A 27,187-nucleotide genomic window follows, 5' to 3' on the forward strand; every position below is an offset into this window, starting at 1 on the left:
TCACAACCAGTCCTGCAGTCTGAGTACTTTCTGAATATCCTCTGAGAAGTCAGAGCTTGTATAGAGGTGGACTGACACTGTTATACACAGTTTCTCCTGTGTTAGTTCTTAAAAGATGTTTTGTCTGAGCATATCAACATGTTCAGATACCATTATATCCAGTTATGTTCTAAAATATGTGCAGATACCACTATATCTAGTTATGTTCTAAAATATATCCCTGGATAGAGTTCATTACTCAAAACATTATACAAAACAATTTACAGTATAAAAATAATGAAAGAGAGACGTTACTTGCAACAGGTCAATAGGTCTTGCAATATCTGCAGTGGCATCCTTCATTGTACTTCATATAATGCACTTAATTACATTTTTATTCACTCAGTAAATAAATATCTAGGACTCCATTTTCATCAAGGCATTATTAAAATGATGAAGTTACTTTGCAGAATCATGTATACACTTCACACTTATACAATACATAAAAATAATTTTTTCCAGTGTACTGTAATAATTGCAAAAACACTCTAGAAAGTTATAGATTTACAGAATATTATATAGAAATACAAGAAATGATCTGTTGTGAATTTTTAATAGAGCTGGATACCAAATCCATTGGCAATATATTCTATGCTGCTCTGATCATCTAATTATAATTATTACATATTTTAGAATACATGGGTTGGGTCATCATCTCACCGATGTCTAAATATAAAATAATTTTATTAATTTACCTCACTTCACCATACAGAATCAATTACTCTGGTCTCCAGCCAATCTCACTGTAAAAATGTCCTTTTGTTGCAGGGATGCTTGTATATAGACAGTTGGAAGACATTGTCTTGACCTTTTAGTATGATATTGAATATTTTGTGAAGAGAGTAATTACAATATTTGGTTAGTCTAATAGCACTATCATCTTGTATACATATACCTATAAATTTTGTAATTTGGTCAATCATTATGCATGACCTAAAAATAATAATTCTATGGTTTTATCACACTGTATTTTATTTAAAGACTGCCAGAATAAACCTAAATTGAAAACATAAGATTTCATCTCATAATAGGGATAATGAAACTCTCAACGCAGCTGTTCAGTTTCATTCTCTGAAAGAAATCTCTCTTTGTTTGCAGAAGATAAAAGGTAGAAAAGGTATTTTTAGAAGTCAGTTATTGAAATTCAATATATTAACTAAAACATTCATTTATTTAAAACAAAATTCCAAATGTTTTGCCTAGCTAAGCAGTGTGAAAAAAAAATCTAAAGGCAAGGTGTAATTTCTCACAAAATACCCTGTAGGCTATATTTGAAAATCAATTTTATTTAAGTTCATTGATTTTTTTAACAGTAAGCATGTTAAGGACAGTACAAACATTATGCAATAATTCAATACCACAAATAAAGGATGGAGGAGGAGAACCAGGAATAAAGGATAAGCATCATCAATGTGAATAAATCACTTGGTGCATTCTACACTAAGCCATTTCCTAGTGAGGATCTGGTGATCTGACTGTACATCTTATCAAGTATGTGAGTACGCACATTTCATACACGTACGAATGAAGAAATATATCCAATAAATAAGATAAAAGAGTAGCAATATTTTCCATTGCATTAGCTGGGAACTACATTCCATACAAAAAGAAATGGTTGAGTTGCAGAAGGTTTCCTCCTTTTTAATCTTCCAGAAAGAGAGACATTTCTCACCCTTCCCTGTGCCCCAGCCCTCCTTTTCCAAAGTGCTAATAAAGGAAGGACCCGAAATAACTCCTCAGTTGAAAAGGCAAAACAAAGTAGGTGCAATAGTTATGCTGAAGTTGATTTTTTTTTAAAAACAAATCATAAACAAAGGAAAACAGAAGGGAATGCTATAACTGATCTGAAAAAAAAAAAAAGCAGGTAAGGTGAGTATTTGTAACATGTACAAGATTGGCTTTTATAGTAGTTTACCAGACAGGTTACATCTGTTATCACTATACTGCAACCTCTGCCCCAGGGCTGTCGCTCAGCAGAAAGCCATCATGCACTTGCCAGGAATTCTCTGTGCAAGTAACCGTTCGGGTGTAGCCAGGCTAGTATGCACTCCCAGTTCTCTCTACACTGCCTTTCTCATCACAGCATCTCAGGTCTGACCTTTGCCCCCTCTGACCCAGAGAAAGGCCTTTTCATCCCTCATAGTGAAATAAAAAATCAGCTAAAGACCACAAACCAAACCCAGTCCCCTCATTCATAGATGTGCAACAAATGTATTGAGGTTGGGTGTGTGTGTTTTGGTTTTTGGGGTTTTTTTTGCGTTGAATCTTGTATTTCTAAACTTTTCTTTCCATAGGCTTCAGTCTTGGGAGCGTAAGCATAAAGAATAGAAACCAATGCATCCAAACTTGTAGATTACCAACATATGTATAGGCTGTTATGGTAGTATTAGTGCATATGGCTTTCTTAATCTTGCCAAGGAAAATAAAAGTTATGTGCATAAATCTATCAAGGTCTGGGCTCTTGCTCTTAATTTTATTGATAATTAATTATGCCAGGGCAATTCAGAGGTAAGTCACAATACTTGAAGTGCTTACTACAAATTTCATTCTCAGGCAACTTGACTGTAAAATAATTTTTTGTTTTGAATTGGAGGCAGATACTTAGATCTTTCAAGTACTATACTGAAGAAAAAGAAGGTGATCAAATACTTGACTATGTCAATGTTAACTTCAAAGTATTAAATGTATGCATCAACTGTGTACTCTTTCACTCAGTCTTTTCACATTATATAAAATAGGAATTCTTTTTTTCCTCCACATTAAGAGTTAAAAAGTTTTTGTTTCTTTAATCAGATTCTGGGGAAGCATGTGTTTAAGCAACAGTGAGAACTGTGAGTTTCAAGCTCCATGGCATCTTTTTTTGCCTCACAGTGTACTGGAAATGAAATTGTATTCCAGATTCATTCAAGAAACAACAAGTGTTTTAGCTGCTACTGGAATTCCATTACATGGTAATGATAATGTTGCAGACACCTTCAGTAAGAAGAGGTGAATCCCACACTGAAGCTTTCACCCCAGTAATGTCCCAAAGAACAGCAGACCTTGTAGATAAGATTTCAGAAACTGGAAGCACATGGAGAGCCCCTAATAGCAATCTTGTCAGTTCCCGGTATGAAGTCCTTAGCCAGAGATGGTATTCATTTCATTCAGCTTGAACTATCTTTCTCTGAAATAGTCATGGATAAATGACATAGCTGCATAGTAAGCAGGGGAAAAGAGGTACTTTTAGTGAATGATTCATTTCGTCATTTTTAGATGTCTATTTTGGATGAAATCAATCACATTCAAAAACTTCCCAAACAGGTTTCTCTCAGAAAATGTAGATGTCTGCAAGCAAATAATTTTATCTCCCTGTATCTATCTGAACTCTCTCCTAAGGCTTTGTGTGTTTTTGTGTGTGTGTACACAGATATAAAATTATACTTCAACAAGGACTGCTCTGGGTTTCCAGTGCACTGGAAGAGCACTGCAAAGATAAGAGACTGTGCAATTTAACAAATTAATTCAGAGAGTTACAGAGACTGAGAATGGCATTTCAAAGGATATACTTTGAGCTATAAGTACCCTTCCTTCATTAATAAAACTGTAACTCTAACATATCTGAGTAGTAGGAGAGAAATAAGACTTTATACACATGACTGGGTATGATTTTAAACTATCCTGTAAAGGAAAGTTTGAATTGAAAAACTTGTTTCACAATGTGAACACACAGAGAGGCTTAAAAACTTCTGGTATACCAGTGGCAGTTATATCTAGTATGTGTTAATCTTTTGGATCAACTTAGGAAGAAATTACAGGAATGAAAGCCAGCTGACAGAAACATGTAAATAACATACTTTGGTTTACTGTGTGATGTTCATTATTACCATATAATGGAATTCCAGTAGCATTTGAAATATCCGTGTTTCTCAAATGATTATGGAGTCTTGCTTCTATCTTCCTATTAGAAAGCATTCACTTTTTTTTTTTTTTTTTTTTTTTTTGAAAAACAGGGATTTGCCAAGTCTTAACTCTTTTAAATCACTTGTATATGAACACAACCAATCTGAGGTGTAATCAAAACATTGTCAGAATGGGAAGAGATGATTACTCTTTCTAGAAATAGTTAATTATTCTTTCTGTAAGTAGTGCTCTGATATGACGTAATAAATTGAGAAAATATAGGCTTCCTCCTATATTTTCTGTTTGTGCCAATAATTTAGGTTGGAAGGACCTCAAGAGGTCATCTATGCCAGCCTCCTGCTCAAAGTATGTCTAACTTGAAAGTTAGATCAGGTTGCTGAGGGGCTTGTCCAGTCAAGACCTGAAAATCTCCACTGACAGAGATGCCAAAGCCTCTCTGAGTGATCTGTTCCAGTAACTCAGGGATCAATACTGCATCTGACTCCCTCAGCAAGTTCACAGATAACAACAAATTGGGGGAAACAGCTGATATGCCGGAGGGAAGGGCTGCCAGTCAGGGTGAGATAACCAAGCTGGAGAAATAAGCCAATGGAGCTTCATGAAGTTCAACAAAGACAAATGGGAAGTTCAGCTGCTGGTACAAAACAACCTCGTGCATCAGTGCTGGGACTGATGTGCTGGGGAAGAGTGCTTCAGCAAAGGTCCTGAGTGAGTGTCTTGATGAACAAATTAACACGAGCCAGGACTGCACTCTTGTGGTGATAAAGGCTAAACACAGAGAAGGCTGCTGTGGTGGCTTGACCCCATCTGGCAGGTAAGTCCCCACACATCTGCTGGCTCACTCCTCTGCAGGAGGATGGGGAAGAGAAACAGAAGGGCAAAAGTGAGAAAAACTTGCTGTGTGCAAGCAAAGGAAAATAAGGAATTCATTCACTACATCCCATCGGCAGACAGATGTTTAGTCACTTCCAGGAAAGCAGGGCCTCAGCACATGTAAGGGTTAATTGGGAAGACAAACACCATGACCACAAATGTGTCCCTCTCCCCGCCCCTTCTTTTCCTCAGTTCTTATTGCTGAGCACGATGTCATATGGTATGAAATATCTCTTTGGTCAGTTTGGGTCAGCTGTCCCAGCTGTGTCCCCTCCTAGCTTCTTGTGCACCCCCAGCACACTCTCTGTGGAGGCAGAGTGGGAAAAAGAAAAGGTCTTGACACAGTGAAAGCACTGCTCAGCAATAGCTAAAACACTGGTGTGTTATCAACACTGTTTTGGTCAGAAATTCAAAACAGCACCATATCAGATGCTATGAAGAAGATTAACTCCATCCCAGCCAGACCCAGTACAGCTATATTAGTAAGATCATTGCCAGCTGGCTGGGGTAAGCCATTATTGCACTGGGGAGGCCACATCTAAGTAATGTGTCTCATTCTGGGCCCCAGTACAAGAAATATGTTGATAAAGTAAAGCAAATCCAGCAGAGGATCACTAAGGCAGTTAGAGAGCTGGAATACTTAACTTGGGAGGAGACACACAGGGGCTGTCATGGTTTAACCCCAGTTGCCAACTAAGCACCACACAGCCACTTGCTCACCCTGCCCCCACACCGGTAGGATGGGGGAGAGAATCAGGAAAAAAAGTAAAACCCGCAGGTTGAGATAACAGTTTAATAGGACAGCAGAGGAAGAGAAAATAGTAGTAGTAATAGTAGTAGTAGTAGTAATAATAATTATATTATATTATATTATATTATATTATATTATATTATATTATATTATATTATATTAACGTTTCTGACATTATTTCCATAATGGATCTACTTCTTACAATTAGTGCAAAACTCAGTGGTTTCATGCATTTTCCCAGACAGAGTTAATTAATAAACAGTTGTTTTCTATCTGATACAGAATTCATTTACCTGCACTGATATATCTTCAGGGAACATGTTTTTGTTAGTAGTTTTTGCTGTTACATTTAAAGATACTATTTTTTTTAAAGGGAAAAAAGGAAGGTTTTTAAGCTGCTTGAAAGGGAGCTAAGAGAATAAAAGAACACTCCTTGTCATTTTATCTTTGAAGTGAAACCTTTGTGTAAGTAAATATGAGTCATTCGGATTTTCTGCCTGCTGAAGTAAAGTACTTGCATGCTGTAGTACTGCAGATATATATTGTTTCAATTACAATTTCTGTAAAATTGAGCTTCTGCGAAGGTTTGAACCAGTGAGAGTTATTGTTTTAATGTGTCCTTTCCTGAGGCACCTTCTAAATGATGACAAATAGTGATAGGATGAAGCCTCTATTAGGCTGCACTTCATAGGGTATGAAGCTGTAGTCCAGGGATACTGCAAAAGAGTAAAAAAATCATTAGGAACTTTAAAAGAGAATATAAGTTTTCTTTTATATATCAAGAAGCCATAATGTACTATTGCTGTGTTCAAGTGTCTTTCCATGATTTCATTATTAACCTTCATTTTCAAGAACTTTGTAACTCAGACATTTTAAATCATATTACAAATACACCTTATCTGTCCAAATGCATGCATGTTAATTTTGGTTAAAAAAATTGAATATACTTAGTTTAAATATATTGACATTATTGGTTGAGGGTCAGACAGTAGTAGCAGCCTGACAAGATGTTGCTCATCAAAGATCATGTGCTGAACTGGTGATGTTAATTCAGCTAAGGTCAAATTTGAACAAAGCTTAGTTAAAAATAATGGGTTGGACTCTCCTGTCAGGCAATTCAGTCTGTGAAATAACTGGGAGTTCAAAAAACAACCTAGACAGAAAAGATAATGAGAAGAAAAACTCTGAGAAAAATTAAATGTCAAGGCCTGAAAATGCAAAGAAAGGTAGCTGTGAGCTCTGCAAGTATCCGAGACTAAAGTCAATTATGGCTTCACTTAAAATTGTGCTGAGTAATTCAGGCCACTGATTAAGCTAAAACTGGACTACCCACAAGCTTGATCATTGCATATATGGGAATATTTTTCAGTATTAATGTATTTTTCACAACCTTGCTTGAAACCATTTTATTTTTGCCTACACACAACATGAAGTTGGGAACTTGTTTCACTGCCTCCATTTTCTCATTTCATGAGTTAATCACTAACCAATGTTCCCTTGGAAACCAGTAATGTAGGGAAAAGGTATACAAAAAAATGCATAAAATTGTTTGGAATTTTATTTTTTTTTTAATTTTTTTAAACTAGAAAAACAATCACCATTAACAGTAGAATTAACTGTACCTTCTCCTTCCCTCTTCTTCCATCCAGTATCAGCATTCACACCTAGACATAAAAGTTGACTGTAGAATTAAGTGGTCTTTCAGTTGCTGATTAGTACATTTGACCTCAAGATATTTTTAAAGCTCATTGCATGAATCACTAAATGATAAGCTACTGTGTTGGGAATCCTTTTTAACAGTGTTTACTAGAAATCTAGCAAGGAAAAGTTAGTGTGTATGCTTATTTACAGATGTTCTGGGTTACCAAAAATGCATTTGAGAATAATTGATTGTCAAAATCTGCAGGTATCTTCTCATTCCACGTGCATTTTGACTGGCTACTCAGTAACCAGCTATCTTAAACATTCCATAAAAACAAGTTCCTATGAAGTAAAACAAGTTCCTATGAAGTAATACAGTATCAGAAAGTGTCTTCTGGGTCTGAACTTGGTTTCCTGGTATTGCAGATGAGTCCATTTTATAGTTATTTTCACAAACCACTGAAGTTCCATTTAAAAGTGGTAAAGTTTTTTTCCATGACTTGTGTAAAATTATTCTGGAAACTCAATCACTTTGATGGCTTGCAACCTTATTTCTATTCAATCACAACCTGTTTATACCAGTTTATTTCTCTGCCAGTATTATTCTTTTCATGGAAATATATTTTAAGGAGAAAAGATAAGCATATTTATGCCTCTTTTGTGCTACAAATGCATAGTTAGATCCTTCCAACCCCTGTTAAAAAAAAATTAATCCTTTTTTCTGTCCTGTTGTACTGATATACATAATCTTTTCATATATATGAAAAGATTCATTTATATATATGAAAATATTATGTATATCAGTACAACAGAAAAATTACATGTCTATATACTTATATATATATATAGAATTTGTGTGGGTCACAAGGAATCATATGAAGAGGAGAATTTTTTGTAAAATGGATGTGAATGAAGATACAATAACTCATAGGTGATGAAGGGGTAAGATGTGTCCTGACTTGGGCCTCCTAAGAAAAAATCCAGTACATAACATTATTTGTAAAAGACAATTATCCTCACCACAGCAATATTTGTGCATCCTGACCAAATCCTATCCAATTGTTCTGCTGATGTACAGACTCAGCCCTGAGCTTGTCAGGTCTCTAGGAGATGACCATTTTCACATATCAATACCAGACTAATGCATTCCTGATTTTACTAGGCAGCTTTTATTCATTCTGTAATAGAATTTGAGTTCCTCTGAATTTTTGTCTAAGCATGAACTATATATTCTTTGCCTAAGTTTAATATGTTAATTACCTGCTTATGCATTGCATAGTTCCATAACTTACCAAATTCCTGAAAGCAAATAAGTATCATACTTCATGAAACTTCCGTTTTATTTATTTGCCATCAAATAGTCAACTTCAGACTTTTCTGAGATAAACAGACTTTTAAAAAACTTGTTAAATGCACCTTACATCTATTTTTTCCATACAGTGCTGCCACTTTTATACTTTATAAATGTTTTCTTTTGCATCTGATAAACACTAACTGAGTTGTACTTCACAGCACTCAAAACATATTTATTTTGCTGTATGTCAGAATAACTGCATATTGGGTGCTCCAGCATTTCATTTACAGTTTCCATTGACTTTGCATTTCAGCATGACATTTACTGTTGCCAGGTTTATCAGCATATTCTGAAATGAAAGTTTGGCCTTCTAGTCAGAATAAGAAAGTAGTATCTTGTAATATAAGTTGCATTGAAATATATTCCTATATTCATAAAAATACATTTTATCATCTTTTTCCACCTGTCTGCTTTGACAAATTTCACACAAATGACTATTTTTCTCATAATCAGTTTCAAGGAGATTGTAAATATTCATGAATTCATCTCACCAATATTAATTTGCTGGGTTTTTATTCACATAATAGGGAGTCTCTGATGCATCTATTATAATCTCACATACCTTTTCAACTTGACACTGGTAAATGAGATCCAGGAAACACATGCTTCTTCCATTCATAGAATTTAAAGAGTGATAATAAATTATTACAATCGTTCATAATAAGTTTATAACTATATAGGAGAAAACAATCCACACAGGAGGGAACCACAAATATATCCCTCTTTAATTCCTCTTTTTAATGTGTTCCAAATACATGCACTAGAAGATCTGTGTATTCCATTCTGTGTGATTAAGAATTCTGAGAGTTTTAATATTATTTGTTTAATTCTCAACATTGTGTGTATGCCCATATATAGTAAAGCTAACGTTAGACCTTTAAGGAGGGGAGGGGAGGGGAGGGGAGGGGAGGGGAGGGGAGGGGAGGGAAGGGAAGGGAAGGGAAGGGAAGGGAAGGGAAGGGAAGGGAAGGGAAGGGAAGGGAAGGGAAGGGAAGGGAAGGGAAGGGAAGGGAAGGGAAGGGAAGGGAAGGGAAGGGAAGGGAAGGGAAGGGGAAAATCTTGTATTCCTCTTACATTGCAAGTCAGCAGCATGGTTGGGTTTTACTTCTACACACAGTGGTGCCAGACAAAAATTGTGGGCCTGAGGTAGTCAATGACAGTCCAGCAACATTATGCAAGAGGACTGTGCAGTCTGAAAAACAAATCTGTACATAAGAACAAGGCTTAGTAGTAGTGTTCCTCATAGGAAATGCTGTACATCTGTATATAATGCCTATCCATGTTCAGCTGCTATTATAATACTGATATGGATTAGTTTGCTAGTAACCTATTTTATTTCACTAAAGTTATTTTAACAAACCTACAGATAGAAGGCTTAGTAAAAATAAGCATATAACTCCAATATTTATGTTCTGAAGTGAATGAATGTCCCACTTAAAAGTTCCCCAAACCTTGTTTCTTACCAAATTCACAAGTATATCAGTCTTGTCAGGATCTGGAAAGCATGAGCTAAACATTGAGCAAAGCCCAGTATGAATTCATAGAGTTCTCATTCTTAAGTCTATTTCTCAAGATGAATTTTGGCTCGTACGTATTCTCACAAGGTGCTTATCACATGGAATTGTACACAAAATAAAATGATAGGTTTTGCTTTCTTTAAAGTTGTTCTAATATTGTCACTATAATCTTTATTCATAGTGTAGTGGTCATGATAGTTGCCCAGTTTTTTCTTCCTTAATTGACATGCAAGCACTGGAGAAGCACCTTTCCATTGTCATTATGCTTGTTTTTTGACGTGCCATATCCAGAAGTTTGGTGAAGGAAGGGAGGGAGCAGACTTGTCATTATAAGATAATGAGTTGCTCAGCTGGCATTAGGCAATAAAATCAACATTTTTTTTTACTAGCAGTCAGAGTTCTACACAGCTGTTGTTTCAATCAATATAGAGCCCCCAGTGGTCTTAATACATTTTCATTATGTCCATGCATGACTGAACCCAGAAAGCTTACTGTAAAGAATAATCACAAAACAGAGAAATAGAAAGTGAGACAAGGATATGCATGAAATCAGGTAAAAGAAAGAAGTGCTGTGTGATGATCTACTGGTTTTGCTTCATTTGGCGCCATAAGATAGTACTATTTCACAGACACCCAGAGCAGGTAGACTTGGATTCATCTCATGGGTACTCTCCCTAGATTCAGATCAGAGATGACTGTAGCTGACGCATATGGCTGGGTGGGGGCTGGGTTGGGCCAGTCACAGCCTGCCCGCTCCCCTGGAGTGCTAGAATAGAATGCAGTAGCACTCCTGTGCAAATACATGAGATTGCATTGTCTCAGTGACTTGTTGGATCCTGACATTTCAGACCATACCTCGCTCATGGATTTCTTTACCATGCTCCAACATGTATTATAGATATGTTGGAGATATGTCCTTTCATTTATTTTTTTTAACATGCACATATATTCTTTCTTCAGAATTACTTATATTCTTCAGAATTACTTATATTTCTTTTTATTTGGGTGTGCTGCAGCAAGAAAACATTGTGTATGCTTTAATCTTGCTGCATACATTAAATTTTCAGGAACTGGATATTGGTGTTTGGATTTAGATTTCAGCAAAAGAGGCTTGTCTATGCTACAGCATACCTATGCATCCACTTATGTATCCATGCAAATGTAAACAAACAAGTTACGCTGAGGACATATGCAGATGCTACCTCATAGACTATTCCTTCCAGTATAAATTAGTTTACAGGGTCCTTATTTCAATTACCATTCAGCAGAAGAGCAGTAAGACTAAGAAATGTTCATTCTCCTAGTGTCTATTCTGCATACAGGAAATCATAGAATCATAGAATCATAGAATACCAGGTTGGAAGGGACCTCAAGGATCATCTGGTCCAACCTTTCTAGCACGATCTAGACAAGATGGCCCAGCACCATGTCCAGCTGAGTCTTAAATGTGTTCAGCATAGCAGAGTCAACCACTTCCCTGGGGAGATTATTCCATTGATTGACTGCTCTCATTGTGAAAAATTTACTTCTCGTGTCCAATCGAAATCTCCCTGGGACTAACTTGTACCCGTTACCCCTTGTCCTCTCCATGTGACTCCTTGTAAAAAGGGAGTCTCCATCTTCTTTGTAGCTCCCCTTTAAGTACTGGTACATGGTGATGAGATCACCTCTAAGCTTCCTTTTCTCAAGGCTGAACAAACCCAGCTCTCTCAGCCTATCCTCATACCGCAGGCTTCCCAGACCCTTGATGATCTTGGTAGCCCTTCTCTGGATCCCTCCAGCCTGTCCACATCTTTTTTGTGTAACGGGGACCAGAACTGTACACAGTATTCCAGGTGTGGCCTGACAAGCGCTGAGTAGAGTGGGATAACGACTTCTTTATCTCTGCTGATGATGCCCTTGTTGATGCAACCCAGCATCCTATTGGCCTTCTTGGCCGCAGCAGCCCACTGTTCACTCATGTTGAGCTTCCTGTCCACCAGAACGCCCAGGTCCCTGTCCACAGAGCTGCTCTCTAGCCAGGGGGATCCCAGTCTGAGCTGCACTCCTGGATTATGTTTTCCCAAGTGCAAGACCTTACACTTGTCTTTGTTAAACTTCATAAGGTTCTTGTTAGCCCACTCTTCCAGCCTATCCAGATCTTCCTGCAGGGTGGCTCTCCCTTGCAGAGTGTCTACTTCCCCACTCAATTTGGTGTCATCAGCAAGCTTCATCAGGCTACACTTGATCCTGTTATCCAGATTGCTTATGAAGATATTGAATAGCATTGGGCCCAGTATCAATCCCTGGGGGACCCCACTTGTGACTGGTTGCCAGTTTGAAAAAGAGCCATTTACCACCACCCTTTGGGTGCGGCCCGTCAGGCAATTCCTCACCTACTGCACAGACCACTTGTCCAGGCCATAACGCATCAGTTTCCCCAGGAGGAGGCTGTGGGGAACCGTATCAAAAGCTGTGGAGAAGTCCAAGTAGACAACATCGACCGCTCCTCCCATGTCAACTGAGCAGGTCACTTTATCATAGAAGGCCACCAGATTTGTCAGGCACGATCTGCCTTTTGTGAAGCCGTGTTGGCTTTTCCCAATCACATGCTTCATTTGAATAGCTTGATATTTCTCATCTCACTGGCAGACATGTTCTTCACCTGTTCTGGTTTTAATTCTCGAATAGGGCCCAGCACTGCAACCTTTGCTAATGCAGTTAAATCACTTCCAGAGTATCCGTCTGTCATTCTAGCTAGTTGTGCCAACTCTTTTTGGGTCAATGGACTTCCTTGCTTGCTTAGAAGATTTTTTAGCAAAATCAGTCTTGTTTTCTCATTTGGTAAAGACACATATACCCGTTTGGTGAATTGTCTGAGAACAGCATCATCAAGCTCCTGTGACCTGTTTGTTGCTGCCATCACAAGTATCCTGTCCTCTCCAGAAGACTGCACACCACCAAATTCTATTAAAAATTCTGTTTTTAGATGCCTACTAGCATCATGTCCACCTTCTTGTCTTTCACACAAAAGGCTATCAACTTCATCAATAAAAATTATAGAAGGCTGAAGTTCTCTGGCTACTGCAAATAGAGCACATGCCAGTTTCTCCCCTTCACCCACATATATTGAAGTTAAGCTCACTGCACTTATATTAAAGAAAGTAGCATTTGATTCTGCAGCAACTGCTTTGGCCAACATTGTCTTCCCATTTCCTGGTGGGCCAAACAGCAGTAAACCAAGTGCAGGAGCTCTAAGTCCTGTAAATAACTCGGGTCTAAGAGAAGGAAGGATAACAATTTCTTGCAAAGCTTGTTTAGCCAGTTCCTGCCCTGTGATATCATCAGATTTGACAGCTGGCCCACTATCAACAATTTCATTCAGGATAAGATTAGCAAGATTACTGTCCACATTTCTAAATATCTTCAAGTCTTTCTTTTTTCAAGGAGCAGTGGTAGGAGTAGAAGGCTTATTTGTTCTGCTGTTTTTAGGAGCAGCCTTATGAGTTGAAGCTGCAGGATTAGGTGCTGGTCTAGACACAGAAGTAGCTGATATCCCACTGTAGCTACGTGTTCTATGGTGACCTGAAAGGCCTGTGGATCCAATTTTTGCAATGGTTTTTGAATGAGGAAGGGAATTACTTGTGTGTGTTAAGGGATCCTTGTTTTTTGGAACAGCTCCACTTTCTAAAACCTGCAAGTGATCTTTGGCCATTGCCAAATTTGTCATCATTTTAGACTGAAGACGTTGAGCCCGTTCACACTGATCACCTTGACCAATTACTAAGACAGCTATTCCTTTTTTCAGTTCTTCAATTCCTTTCTTATACCATTCAACAGCTTGTTCCTTTTGTCCTCTCTCGTCCTCGTCGATGCGCAGGGCCATGGAGATGCACTCGAAGGCCCACTTGTGACAGGCCCACGCCATCTCAGGCGCCCCGCCGGGCTTGGGTGCATCACCGGCCCTGGCCCTGCTGCCCTTGGCAGCTATGAGGGCTCTGCGGGAGAGGCGCTCACAGAGCCAGGCAAAGAGCAGTCCGAGCTGCCAGGTGACAAAGTGGAGCAGGGCGAAGGCGGTGAAGAGCGGGTACGAGAAGTAGTACAGGTTTCACTTGTGGGGGGATGCCACTGACACCATCCCCATCGGTGGCACGGGGTGGGGTGGCCCAGGTGGCTGGGGGCATGGAGCTGGAGCCAGCTGAGCCCTTCTTTTTCCCTCTGCTGCCTGGAGAATTCATTCACCGCTGTTGCCATAACCCGCTGCCAGGGACTGACAACAACTGGCCATGGTGGTGGCGGTGGCAACCAAAACCAAACTACAGATTATTTCTTAGGGTTACAACTGTGGATATTTAGAGAATGTACCTCCCCTGTGTTTACTCTTCAAAAGGCATTCAATCCCAGGCACAGAATGGGGCAAGTTGTTCTGCCATCACACAGCCCCTTCAGCCTGTACTTTATTCAGTCATAAAATACCCAGCTGATTTCTTGAAGCCTACATAAAGTTAACCATAGTATGCCAGCTTTTTTCCTAGTAGTAAGTTCTCTACATTGTTTTATACATTCTTGAGAATCTGGATCAGTATGTCCTAAATGAAGTTACAGTTATGTAACAATCCTTGCTTTGAAAACTCCATATAGCAAACTAGGTCAGGATGCATTCATAAATGCTGAATCCTGTAATAAGAAGTACAGTCATTTTGTGAGCAGCCTCTATGAACCTATTAGTAATTTTCTTTGCATTCAAATTGCAAACAATTATATTAGCATCTCTCTAGGCTCCCTGTAGAGAACCATTTCAAATCAGACCTATGAGGGGTATTAGAAGAGAACAATGTAAGTACAAAGATATTCTGCTTCTGTGTGTCTGGTGATAAGGAGCCATACTCTATAGCTGGCCATTCACTGTGTGTAATTAAGACATAGGTAGGTAACAGAAACTGAAAATGCAGCACTAGATGAATGATTGCAATTTAACACATTCTGTAGTAGAAAACTAGCACAGTACATCAGATGAAGTAGAAGTAGTTTCCCTCTGGTACAAAGTGTCTCTGACACATGTGACACATGTAGAAGTAAAGCCTATAAACAAAGGCAAAAAGAATAAAGAAACAACAACTGCTGCCAGTTTTGGAATAGGATATCTCTAGTGATTTACTGAGTGAATCACTGCACTATATTTCTCAGTATTTACTGCATAAAACCATAGCTCTGGGTAGTGAAAATTTATTCCTTTCATGGTTTTTTATGCATTTGTGCATTTGGTATTTGTTGCAAGTTGATGCAGAAATTAATAGCAAGAAAGAAATTAATAAAAAACATGTTTCAGCTGTGCAGTCTTTATATTGGTAAAAATATTCTTGTTCAAATAGCCTTCTTATCATTCTATTAGGCAGATATATGTTCCACCAAACATTCTTGTTCCTATCAGAAAGACTAAGCCATAGATTTCTAAGCCAAGTCCCTGCTTTAGCATTTCAGTTGCTTTAATGTCCATAGGCATTTATTAATTTGACAGTAGAGTGGGGACATGCACAGAAAGGATATAGTTTTGATGGATGAGGACTGAAAACCTACATCGAACAAAAAAACCTGGCATCTTCCATTGTTATTTAACAAAAAATACAGCAATAGTACATTTTTTTTCTGTAAAACAGCACTGTTTACTAGAACAATCATACAGGAAGAAGGGTACAAAATTTTGGTTCCCTACTCAGCTTACATCTCCCACCACTGAGAACAATGCCAAGCCTTACTTATTGGACTAGCATATGACTTGGGCAAGATGTATATACCCTTTCTGTAGTAACCAGACTACTGCACAGTGAGGGTTTCAGGGTTCACAGATGTGAGAAAAAGCATGCAAGAGTGTTTGTGCTCCTCAACAGCCTAATGCTGACAAATTCCCACTGAAAGTATGAACTTGCATTCAGTACTTGTTCCCAGGAATGATTCTGTACTCTACTTGAAACAGGTCTGAGCTAAAACAGGTGTAGTCAAAAACCTGCCAGCCACAAACCTGTACTTTCCATTTTTCTTTCCCAAATATTGCATTTGTTGCTGCTCATTCCCAGAATGAAGCTGGGTACAGGGAGCTCAGAGTACACCCTGTTGTACAGGGCTTGGTACTGCAACAGTCAACCTTGAACATCTTTAGTTGAGAAGACACATGATACTGTATCTCCACCTTGCCCCATGAGTGGGGCATTCACTTTAAAAGAGGGGATGACTTCAGTACTTGTCTTGCACATTCTGGTACGCACATCCCAGTTCAACACAGGCACCTTTAAATCCAAAGAAAAATCCCTTCCCTGTTTCCTACTGACTTGTTTTCATAGTTTGCTGCCTAGTGCTCTTCCAGCTACAGGCTGTCTGATTCCCATTTACAGAGAGAGACACAGCTTTGAGCAGTGGATTTCATTGTGTCACTCAAGCAGGTCAGATACCCAACAACTAGGCCTAGTAAAACTCATCAGTAACATAATTTTATGGTTGTACCTGTAAAAAAAATGACTTGAGAAAATCATCATTGAACATCATCTTCTGATGAAAACAGGACATGGAGACAAATGACATTCGGTCCACAAGTGCAGGCTTACTTATGTGGAAGTTATAACCTGTGGTTATTGAAAGCTCTAAGAAATATAATGAATACTGTAATTAATGAACTATGCTTAGTGTAAAGTATACATATTTATCACCACAAACAAGAACATAATTTGAGGAGGATTCTACGAGTGTGAGTGTGTGCGTGTGCGTGTGTGTGAGAGAGGGAGAGAAGACGTTTACTGATTTGGTTTAAACCAACGTTGATTTATTGGAAGTATGCCATTTTTACACTATTTGACCTCAGATTTTACAATAAAGTCTACCAGGAAAACATATTGAAGACATAGGAATTGGAAGTCAGATGGAAGAACCTTTTTTGTTGTTATATTTCATAAGGACATCATGAAACTGTACTGTTTATTTGACCTTTTCATTTCTGACCACTAATACGGGATTATAAATGTCTCAATCATCTGTAGCTCATAAAATTTCTGCCTTTGTTATAAACTAAAATATATGTAAGGCAAATGAGGAAAGTGAGAGACAGTCTTACAAACATGAATTTATGGGTCTGCCCACTACAGTCTCTTCTTCAAACTTTATGTAGTCTTTTTTGTAAATGAATTTCATAGCTGTCATTCTGATATATTGATTTGTGCAAAATATACCTCAGGGCTCTGTGGCACTCTTCCTCACCAAAAATAACAACACAGTGGGAGGAAGAAATTGTAGCAAATTGACATTAAGGATAGCAAAAATGTGTCAGTAGAATGACAAATTTAGTTTGATTGGGTTTCTCATTCAGTCTGTATAGGAAGTTATGCATCTAATTATCTTTCAAAATGGCTTGTATTATACCATGCACTATTCAATGTAGCTTGAAATGATGTCCTTACCACTGCATCTTAGGTGGATGATTTGCTAGCTGATGTTGCTTAGAGCTAGTGTCTATGTTTGGTAATTTTTATTCCACACTTCTCTATCTGCATGATTTATAATTTCACAGGGGATTTTTTGAGAAAAAGAGCACCTTTTGCATAAGTCTTAAATTTTTCCTATGCATTAAAAAAAAAGAAAAGATTGCACCTATATGGCTGTGTATGCATGAATAGCAGATACAGATGTATTTTGCTCTGTTCCTTGACTTGTGAGTACCTCATGCTTATCAGCATATCAACAAACACTAACACATCCACCGTTCTGAACCAAATGCCTTATAAAAGCAGTGGCATTAGCATTCATGCTCTCTTTCTCCCTTTCACTCTTTCTGGCTTTGTAATGTATGTCTTCTCAACTTTCTGTGAGTTTACTGATACAGAGTTCTCGGACCATTATAGTTCACATATAAGTGCACAGAAAACAATTCAAAATGACAATATGGTGTTAAGAACCTCCATTCTTCATGTAAAAATGACTTGATACAGCTATACTGTAAGCTGTTTTGAACTTGTTATACCATATACATGTAATAGCTGACCTGTTGGCAGAGGTGGTAATTTATACTGCATTTTAAAACTAGTATGTTTTTATTAACCTCTTACATTGAAGTACACTGTAGTAGGTAGTATTTGGAATGCTCATTGTAGGTGCAAACTGGCAAGAGGCTTACATGGAAGACTTCACATGTCTTTGGGCAAGAAAAAACCTTTACGCTTGGTCTTAAAATTGCTCCACCTTGACTGTTCCATTAAGGTGCAAAGCAACCTTTGGCATTTATTATAATTCCATTCCTTTATTACTTAAAATTCATGGTATCACTGAGATAGGTGCCAAGTATTGCCATATAAGGAACTGGCTCAAGGCTTAAATTCTGTAACAAGCTTAATGCAAGACTCAGCCAGAATAGGGGCACATCAAACCCAAAATGCAATTCCAAAGCCTTCTGCCTAGACATTGCATAGGCTGAGAAACAAAGTGAAGACATTGTCAAAACCGTTAGAGAGTTCTCTCTCTAATGAGTCTTTTAACCATTAGGGTAAAAAGTCATACATTTTTGTCTCTATCTCCACATTTTCTTTGCCCATTGTATGTACTCTTTCTTCACTGAGGAAGAAAAAAGTGAACGTTGAATCTTTTGCAAAGATATCCAATGGCCTTGAGGCTAGGACACTCTCCTGGTAATAGAAGATGTCAGTGCAAATAATTTCAGGGTGTGAAACTCTCTAAATCAATCATTGGTTAGGATTCATGTCATAAAGCTATGAAGTAATAGGAACACTCTGTCAGAGAGCAGTGAGTGTGACCACAGCACAGACAGTGCTCCACAAACAGGGGCTGAACATTGTGGGCAGAGCAAGGGGCTGGTAGCAGGGGACAACTCAGACACAGTAAGCAATGAATCAGGTCCTGGGTCCATCAACAAAGTTCAGCCAGGAGCAAAAGGAAACAGGGCCAGAGGCAAAACCAGCGACAAGGGTACAAGGTGAGTCTGAAGGGTCCATCTACCTAGAGTGTAGGGCTGAAGTTCATCCATGAGACAGGACAGAGACAAAGATGGAGACTGACTCTCCTACAGCATTGCGACAACAGAAATTGGGATGAAATAGGGCTCTTGGGCCCATGGGAAAGGGACAGAGGAAGAAGCAGGGAGGCTAGGTAGGGCCACAGAGGCCTGGTGGTGCCCTCCAGGCCCTGACACATGCCTGTCAATCTCTTGTGTTTTATCACTTAAAACCCTGAAAGAAGATGAGTAAAGGTATTGATTCTCAGTAAAGGATTCCAGGCTTTACTCTTGAAGGGGATGGAGGCCGATAGCTAGAGATGAAATGGATTCAAGGCATGGTCATCTGGGGATATTTCTTATCAGCCAACTCCAGGTGGTTCCTCCTTTGGCATATGACTTTTTGCCATTTCACAGTACCAGTGTCACCCCAAATCCTGGTATGGGAACCTCAATATTTCACTTCAGCAGTATAACATCAAGGTCATCTATTGGACTGTGTGACAGATGACTTTCCGAAGATCTGCACTTCTAGGAGCAAAGCATGAACATTTTGAAGACAAGCACAGATTGTCACACTGAATCAAGGACAGAATGAAGATAGTCAACAACGTCGTGCAGTACCTCTGTTTCACAGTTGTCTTTAATTACAGTACAGAACATGACTTTTAAAAGCTAAAGGTTCAAGAATAATATATTCCAATTTGATTTGGGAAGAAATATTCTATTCTTTTGTTTTGGTTTGACTTTTTAACTTCCAATAAGCCAGTGCAGTATCCAGATATTAATAAAGCTCTTTTGCATTGAGCTATTGAAATTCATCAGTTCAACAGGAGTTCAGTATCTTGCAAATTTAAAATTGTGATCATATGTCCTCCCAAACATTTACTCAGCTATAAAGTATGGAAGGCATTTTTCTAGTTTCAAATAAATATGGTAAAAATAAAAAAGTAAGACTAAGATTTCCATTCACTTAAACAAAACAGTGTTACTTTAGTTGATAAAGTAAATGTGCAATATTAGTGACAGCAGCAAAAATTTCACTGAATTCTACATAGTTTGCAATTAGTTTGAATTTCAAATATTGGAAAGGTTTTGTAAAGTTAGGTATATAAAACATATTTTTAAAATGCATTCATACCAACTTACAGAAGTTAAAAAATTGCCTTTGTGCAAGTATTAAGATGTATTTGGCTTTTAATTAGTAAGCTCATCTGATTGCATATGGATTGTGAAAGAATTGAGTTATGAGGTAAAACAAAAGATCATGAAAGGTTTTCAATTACCACTGCCTCAAAATTAGGAATTTAGATTAATTTTTTCATATTCTATGCCAAACACAAATTTATTAAATGGATATTGCAGTTAGCTCTGTTTCATGCCTGCACAGTCAAGATAAGATATCTAGTAAGGAAAAGGCTATGGTCAGATAAAATGTCATAGTATTATATGCAAAAGAACCAAAGTCTGCTTAAGATGCAAAACTATCAAGTTTTTATAAATGCCAAATGCTCTTTGCAATATAATCTCTGTTTGCAACACTGCTTTGTCTCTTTTGCTCTCTCTACTCAGTAAACTTTTTTTTCTTTTTACTATGAACCCATTATGTGGTTGTCATTATTCATCTCAGTTATGAGCTACCTCCACAATTAGCCTTTTTTGTTTTGGCAGAATTGTTTATACAGTAAAGATTTTTTTTAATATGAGTAAAGAGTTATTAATAACACCCCTTGGGATTTTTGCCTGTAAGGGTAATTTTTAGTAATAAAACTCTTAATTTTGTTTGCTGGCATGATCTCACTGCATCTTTATATATTAAGATCTAGATGTTTCAGAACAAGGTCAAATATCTCAGGCTAAAAGTGAAAAAATTACCATGATTATGCCAAACATCAGTAAATACCTAAAGGGCTATATCAACCTTTTATAGAAACAAGGAAGGTTCTTCCAAGATTTGTAAGAGGCTGCATTATCTATCTCTAAACATTTTCATCTCTTGTAGTGCCACATCTATATGGTAGATTTGGTCCTGCTATATAATTTCCTGGAAAATACCTTAAGCCTCTAAGCCTCTTTTCAGTCATGCCAGGGAGCTGAAACTGAGTACAATGGCCTCTATTATTTTGATTGTTACTAAATGAAATGGAATTTGACTTCCCTTCCTTTTTTCTAATGCAAGGGCTATGTTTTCAGAGGGGTTTAGATCAAGCCATAACTCATTTAAGAAAAGTAAATGTTTCAAGAAAAGAAAATTCTACTGTACACCAAACAATGAAAAAGAAGAATAGCAAATAAAACTACCTTTTATTCCTTATTCTATTCATATGATCATTTACCAAAAACTTATTTTAGTAAAAAGCAGATTATCCAATGTCAACAGCAAGCTAGTCTGAACTCCTAGCCCTCAAGAGAATTGGATCTCTTATATGTAATGCAAAGATTCACTAGTTTCAATATACATGACATTTGTAATTGAAAATAGAGAATGAATAAATCTGAAGTGATATGTACTGACATATGAGGCTGACGTCCCTGTCACAACAGCCTTTTCCCCTATTCTTTCCTGCAGTGTCAAAACTCATTTAAAAGAAAGTTGACTTGATACGATTTGTTGTTTGTTTTTTTTGTTTTTTTATTGTAGATGCAAATTAGTTTTCTCCTTATACAGTTTAACAATGTTGTCCTAGAAGGAACAATAAGAAGAATGGGAACAAAGAGAATTATGGAAGGACCTTGATCTCATCCAGCGGTGATCTTATAACCTGTAGAGGTGGTGGTTAGAGCTGGAGGGCTGGGGTTATACGTGAGAACACATAGCCAGCTAAAAATACCTATGAAAGAAACATTATAAACAATTTAAAGTATTTCTGAGAACTAGTAGGCAGGATAATCCAAAGTATAGAAAGCTGTACATTGAAATTTCCAATACTGTAGTTTTATTTTATGAATTGTAATTTACTTGAGAAGTATTGCTTAATTGTTCTGTCAGAAACTAAACAGTAAAGATGTAAAATGTCTGGTTTATCTCCATTTTGGGGCCTCAGGAGGGGCAGTTTTTCTCCTTTCTGTTTCTGTTGTTACATGCCCCTTTGAGGAGTTCCCCAGTCTTTAAAAGCTTCAAGCAAGATTTTAAGGGAAAGGATCAAAAATAATCACTTCATCACATCAAAAATCTGCATAGTCTAGTTTGAGTCAGAAGAGGGTATGTCTAGAATTTCATATGGGGATACACAATAATATAGTCATTGGAGTATGGTCCCTTATCAGTGATACTTTTAAAAATAAAATTGTTAAAAATAAAACCTGTAGATATTATATATTAGATACCTGAAAGAAAACTGAAGTTTTGCTGTCTGCCAAATGTTCCTAGTCTTTACCTGCACAAACCAGTTTTGACCTGTACATGAGGGAAATTGTAAGAAAAAGAAGCCCATGTTAAACAGAGAAAAGACAAGAAAATTATTTCACTTAAGTGACAATTTTAAAACTTGGCACTAGACAATACTTTGCTTTATGTTTTAAGGAGAGCTTTTAGCTTACTTATGAAGTCTCTGAATTCTAATTTTGTATTCATTTCACTATCCTGTATTTCCCTTTGTTACTTGTATTCATTCACTCTTAGTTCTTTGGGAAGAAACATTAGCATTAAACCTTGACACGTTAAAAGCAGTACTGGGGGAAAAAAAAAAACAACAATATATAAAACCAAGATATCCATTTTGTCTCGTAGGTGCTTCAAAGTTCCTCAGAATTAATAAGATTTCTTATTTCTTCTCTTCCTAAATGGATTCTTTGGAAACAAGGTCTCTTTTTTCCTTCCTTTTTTACGGAGGGGTGAGTGGCATTTGTGGAATTATGGCCTAAACACTCCGGGGGTAACAACAATTGTAATAGAGCAATCTGTCCTCTCATATGCAAACTTCTCTTTACCATGTATAATTTATAAACAGATTAATCCGTAGGTGTTTAAAAAGTCAATTGTCAAAAGTACTTAAGTAAATTAGAAGCCCAAGTCTTATAGTTATATCCAGGCAAATATATTTTAGAAATTTAATTTCAGGATGTATTTTGTAATGTGTGATCCAATGCTCTATTTTGTCTCATTTTTTAAAAGAAATTATAACTCATGTTATCATTAAAAATGTTGGTCCATCTGCTTCAAAACTTCAAGTTTACAACAATGATAACTTCTTTCCCCTTATTTATTCTCTATAATGAAAGAGAGAGGGCTAAAACAATAATGTCATATCAGAACTTACATAATGCCAGTAGCCGATGCTAAAGATGGTTTTAGCATGGTTAAAGGAAGTTACCGGCCTTGTGTCTACATTGCATAGCCATATTGTAATGAAGTTCTCCAGTCCACTAGAAATATGTCTATTAGCTTAGGCAAGATAGGTAAGCTAATGCCTATTTAGTATGGACATTCAGTTTCCCTCACCCTTGAGACACTGACAGGATAGCACACTGTCTGCTCATTTTAAAGTCTGATGGGAAGTTAGAGTGGACAATGTTGAATGTCTAAAATTGATTAAACGGTTTATAGTGAAAGATGTAAGAGTCCGATTTATCAGGAAGAAATAAAGGAGGGTTGTGTCATAGCTCATAAGAAAACTTCCGTGATGTAGAAAACAGGCAGCAATGGTCTCCTTAGTGACAAAGATATAAGAAAGTTCTTAATGAACCTGTGTATTCTCTATCTCTGTAGCTGTCAATTGGGCTACGTGTCTTTCTAGAAAGACGAAGTGAACTGTAATGCCCTTTTGTCTACAGAAAGCCAGACCAGGTTGAAGTCCCTTCTGTCTTTAAACTCTACACATAACATACTTTACTCATCACTATCCTTGCAAATGTTCTGAACAATCAGCAATCAAACTGTTCACTGCACATTTGTAGTTTTGTAGTAAACAGAAGGAAGTTCTCAATGTTGCTAAATGGACACTGAATGTTTGCATAATGGCAAATGCACAGGGACAATTATTTTCATTCTTTTACTCCTCTAATTGTTGAGGAAGAAAAAAGGAAAATTAAAATTTTGAAAGGCACTTAGTGATTTTCTCTGTCAGGTATACCATCTGAGAGCTGTCATTATATTTTATGAAAATTCAAGAAGATAATTGACATTTTTATTGTGGAAAAAAGAGTCTACACTCTAAAAGTTCTAAGTATAAAATTTTTAAGGAAGCTACTATATGTTTAAAAAACAGGTAAATGGAAGACCTAACAAAAATATATGTGCTTTTACACTAAATAAGTTTAAAAGCTGAAAAAAAAATCCTAAGCCTAAGCATAATGTTTTAAATTATAAGACTTGTTTTCTAGCTGATATAGTTAGGAAAACCATGAAATTACCTAGCTGAAGTGTAATGGTCTCCAGTGAGTTATCAAAACTCAGTTAAAATAGAAAGAACACACTTCTGTAGATATGGGTGAATAAGACTTAACAAAAATCACAGAAGGATTTGGTCTGAAAGGACTTTCTGGAGATTATCTTGTTTAACTTCTGCTCAAAACAGAGCTACATTCAAGTTGTTCAGAATCTCATGCAGTAAATTTTTGAAAATCTCTAAAAATAGAACATCCCTAACTTCTCTGGGCAACCTTTTCTCTGTCTTTGCCATCTTAAACAGTCCTTCCAAAGCATTATTTTAAACTATTAAACTCAAATTGTTGCTTTAAATGAAGGCCTATCCTCTTTTTAGAATAGCTTTAATTACTTTTTTCTTTGTTTCTGCTCTTCCTTAATGGGGAAAGTCGTGGCATTTGCTTTTCAACTGCTGCAGCAATATGGGCTAATATTGCTACTGATCTTCCATATTTTTTTCCAAATTGAATACCTCAGTTTACTCATCTGTAAACTATCTATAATAAAGCACTTTCCTCCCTCACAGGGGTGTTGTAAGGTTTAATGAGATAATAATGTGCAGTACTCAAGATCTTCAGATAATAGATCATGTGTAAGTGCAAAGCATTAATTATTATCATTCCTGTCCCTCAGAGCATACTTTAAATTCAAAATCTATCAGCATGAGGATGTTTAGATTATTTTTTACCAACTCTGGTTTGCTATGACTTTTGTTCAGCAGTGTACTATGGGTCTCATATATTTCTCACCTAAATTTATTTCGTTTTCTAGAGTTCATACTTCCCAAATCCATGGTTTGTAATAAATTAGAAAAAAAAAATGTCAAAATTCTCATTATAAATTTACCACATTTAGGTGTAGTATTCCATTTAGGAGGCAGGAGAATTTCCGTTCAATAAAAATTGAAAAATTGTTTCTTCCTACTTTAAAAGTGCAGGGATTGATTCTGAGAAAGGTTCTATAAAAACAAGCCTGCCTTTATTAATTTGATGTTCTACTACCATAGCAAAAGTCCAGAACTAGGTTCCTAACCTTATATGTAGGCATCTCTAACATTTTTCCAAAAGGATGACTGCCTTGTAATATCCAGAATTCTAATTATGCAGATAAATTGAATGAAAATTCACCTGTCAATCAGTGCCAGGACACAGGTTGCAGCCCAGTAAATATGAATTCTGCCCTCAGCAAGGGGAGGCCCGGCAGTGCAGGGGCTCGGCCTTGCCGTGGCCTGAGCTGGGTGTCACTGGTTTAACCCCAGCTAGTGATTGTTGCCTTCCCTGCTCCAGCTTCAGCTCTGGGGCTATTGTATACAACACAGATGATTGGCTTGTATCCACTCTGGGTGGGCCTAGATCCATGTAAAACAGACTGGCTCCTTCCACAGCACTTGGACGTGTTTACTTGAACTCCATGTATGGGAACTCCATATATTTTTCAGTTCAAAGTGTCTACAAGGCATGAAAGCTGCATTGTAGCCCAACAAAATTTTGTAGCCTAAATGCAGCACAATAGCTTGAGATCAGAAATATGTGTTGTGTACCTCAGAACACAATATGAAAGCATGTGGCAACATTTGAGAGCAAAATCTTCTGGTATAGTCACAGAGGACTATGTAGGGCTGAAGTTTTGCTTCTTGGGAGCAATCACTGGAATAAACCGCCTGGAATAAACCGCCCCAAGAATCAGGTCTGAGCTTTGGTTTGGAGAGACCCTGCTGGAGACAGCCAGGCAACAAACCAAGGACCTGCAGGTATCACAAACTCTAGACATTCTGTAAACCTCTCCTGCTTTCCCAAGGACATGTCCTAGCCACCAGAGGAGCTGGAATGGGAACCTCCTCAGCCTTAGCTCTCACTGGAAGGAAGAGTTCAAGGAAAAGGAGTAAAATGAGATTGGTAGGAATGTGACTGCTAGTATAAACATTAGGACATTTAATAGATATTTTGTGTCTTGTGCCCCTGTTTCTCATTAAATGCTTTTTAGGTGAAAAGGAAAGAAGTAAAAGGCATGATAATTAAAAAGTCACGTTGGTAATAACAATGAAGTTCATCAGAATAACACCCAAAGGTGTGTTGACTTTGAAGGTTGCTAAAAGTTGTTGAGCATGAAGACACTTCTGGCTTTTCAGTTTATATTCCTAATGTAGCTGAAGGATGGCAGAATCTTCAAAAGCTTTGTACAATTTACTTCTGGAAGAAGACTGGAAGAGATTCGGGAATATTCTGGGGGGGACAGAGTTCAGGAAGTGACTGCAGTTTCATGTTGAACTGTTCAGAGTCAGCAGTGACTCACATGTCCTGATCTCAATAGAAATCCTGCATGGATAGGCAGGACAGCAGGAAAGGTGCATTTATTCACCTTGTTGAGACTCAGCTTGTAGGAAATCAATTGTAAAAACAGGGAGAACAGTGTGGCTTAAACTATATTGGATTTTTTTTCTAAATTACTTTTTGTCTTGGCTTTATCATTTCTCTTTACTTCATCTTTTTTTTTTTTTTCTTCCAAATTAGTATAGAATTTTATTTTGAAAATAATACCAAATGCACTGCTACTTATTAATAAATGAAATATGTACCTGAAAGTAAATATAAAAGCATTAAAAAGGGAACACTTTGTTGTCAAAGTGTCCCTATTGTTGTTATACATTATAGCTATTAAGAATACTGTTCTTGTGCTTGATTGCTTTCTCTCTCTCTCCACCCGCCTCCCCAGCCCTTGTCAACCAAAGTGTTAATTATACTGTACGACATACAGGGTGCTGTTGTCAAATACAACT

At 37.4% G+C, this 27,187-nt stretch overlaps 1 protein-coding gene and 1 pseudogene across 2 annotated transcripts in view; one reads left to right on the forward strand and one right to left on the reverse strand.

Moving 5' to 3' along the window:
* Positions 1-27,187, forward strand: part of EYS (eyes shut homolog) — a gene marked incomplete at its 5' end in the record, with an annotated part of 904,266 nt that overhangs the window by 161,702 nt on the left and 715,377 nt on the right. The window lies entirely within an intron of this gene.
* Positions 12,672-14,295, reverse strand: LOC309588266 (spastin-like; annotated as a pseudogene). The gene has a single exon. The product of its transcript is annotated as a spastin-like (transcript).

This window comes from Platalea leucorodia (genome assembly GCF_965183815.1).
Source record: "Platalea leucorodia genome assembly, chromosome: 3".
Taxonomy (NCBI): domain Eukaryota; kingdom Metazoa; phylum Chordata; class Aves; order Pelecaniformes; family Threskiornithidae; genus Platalea; species Platalea leucorodia.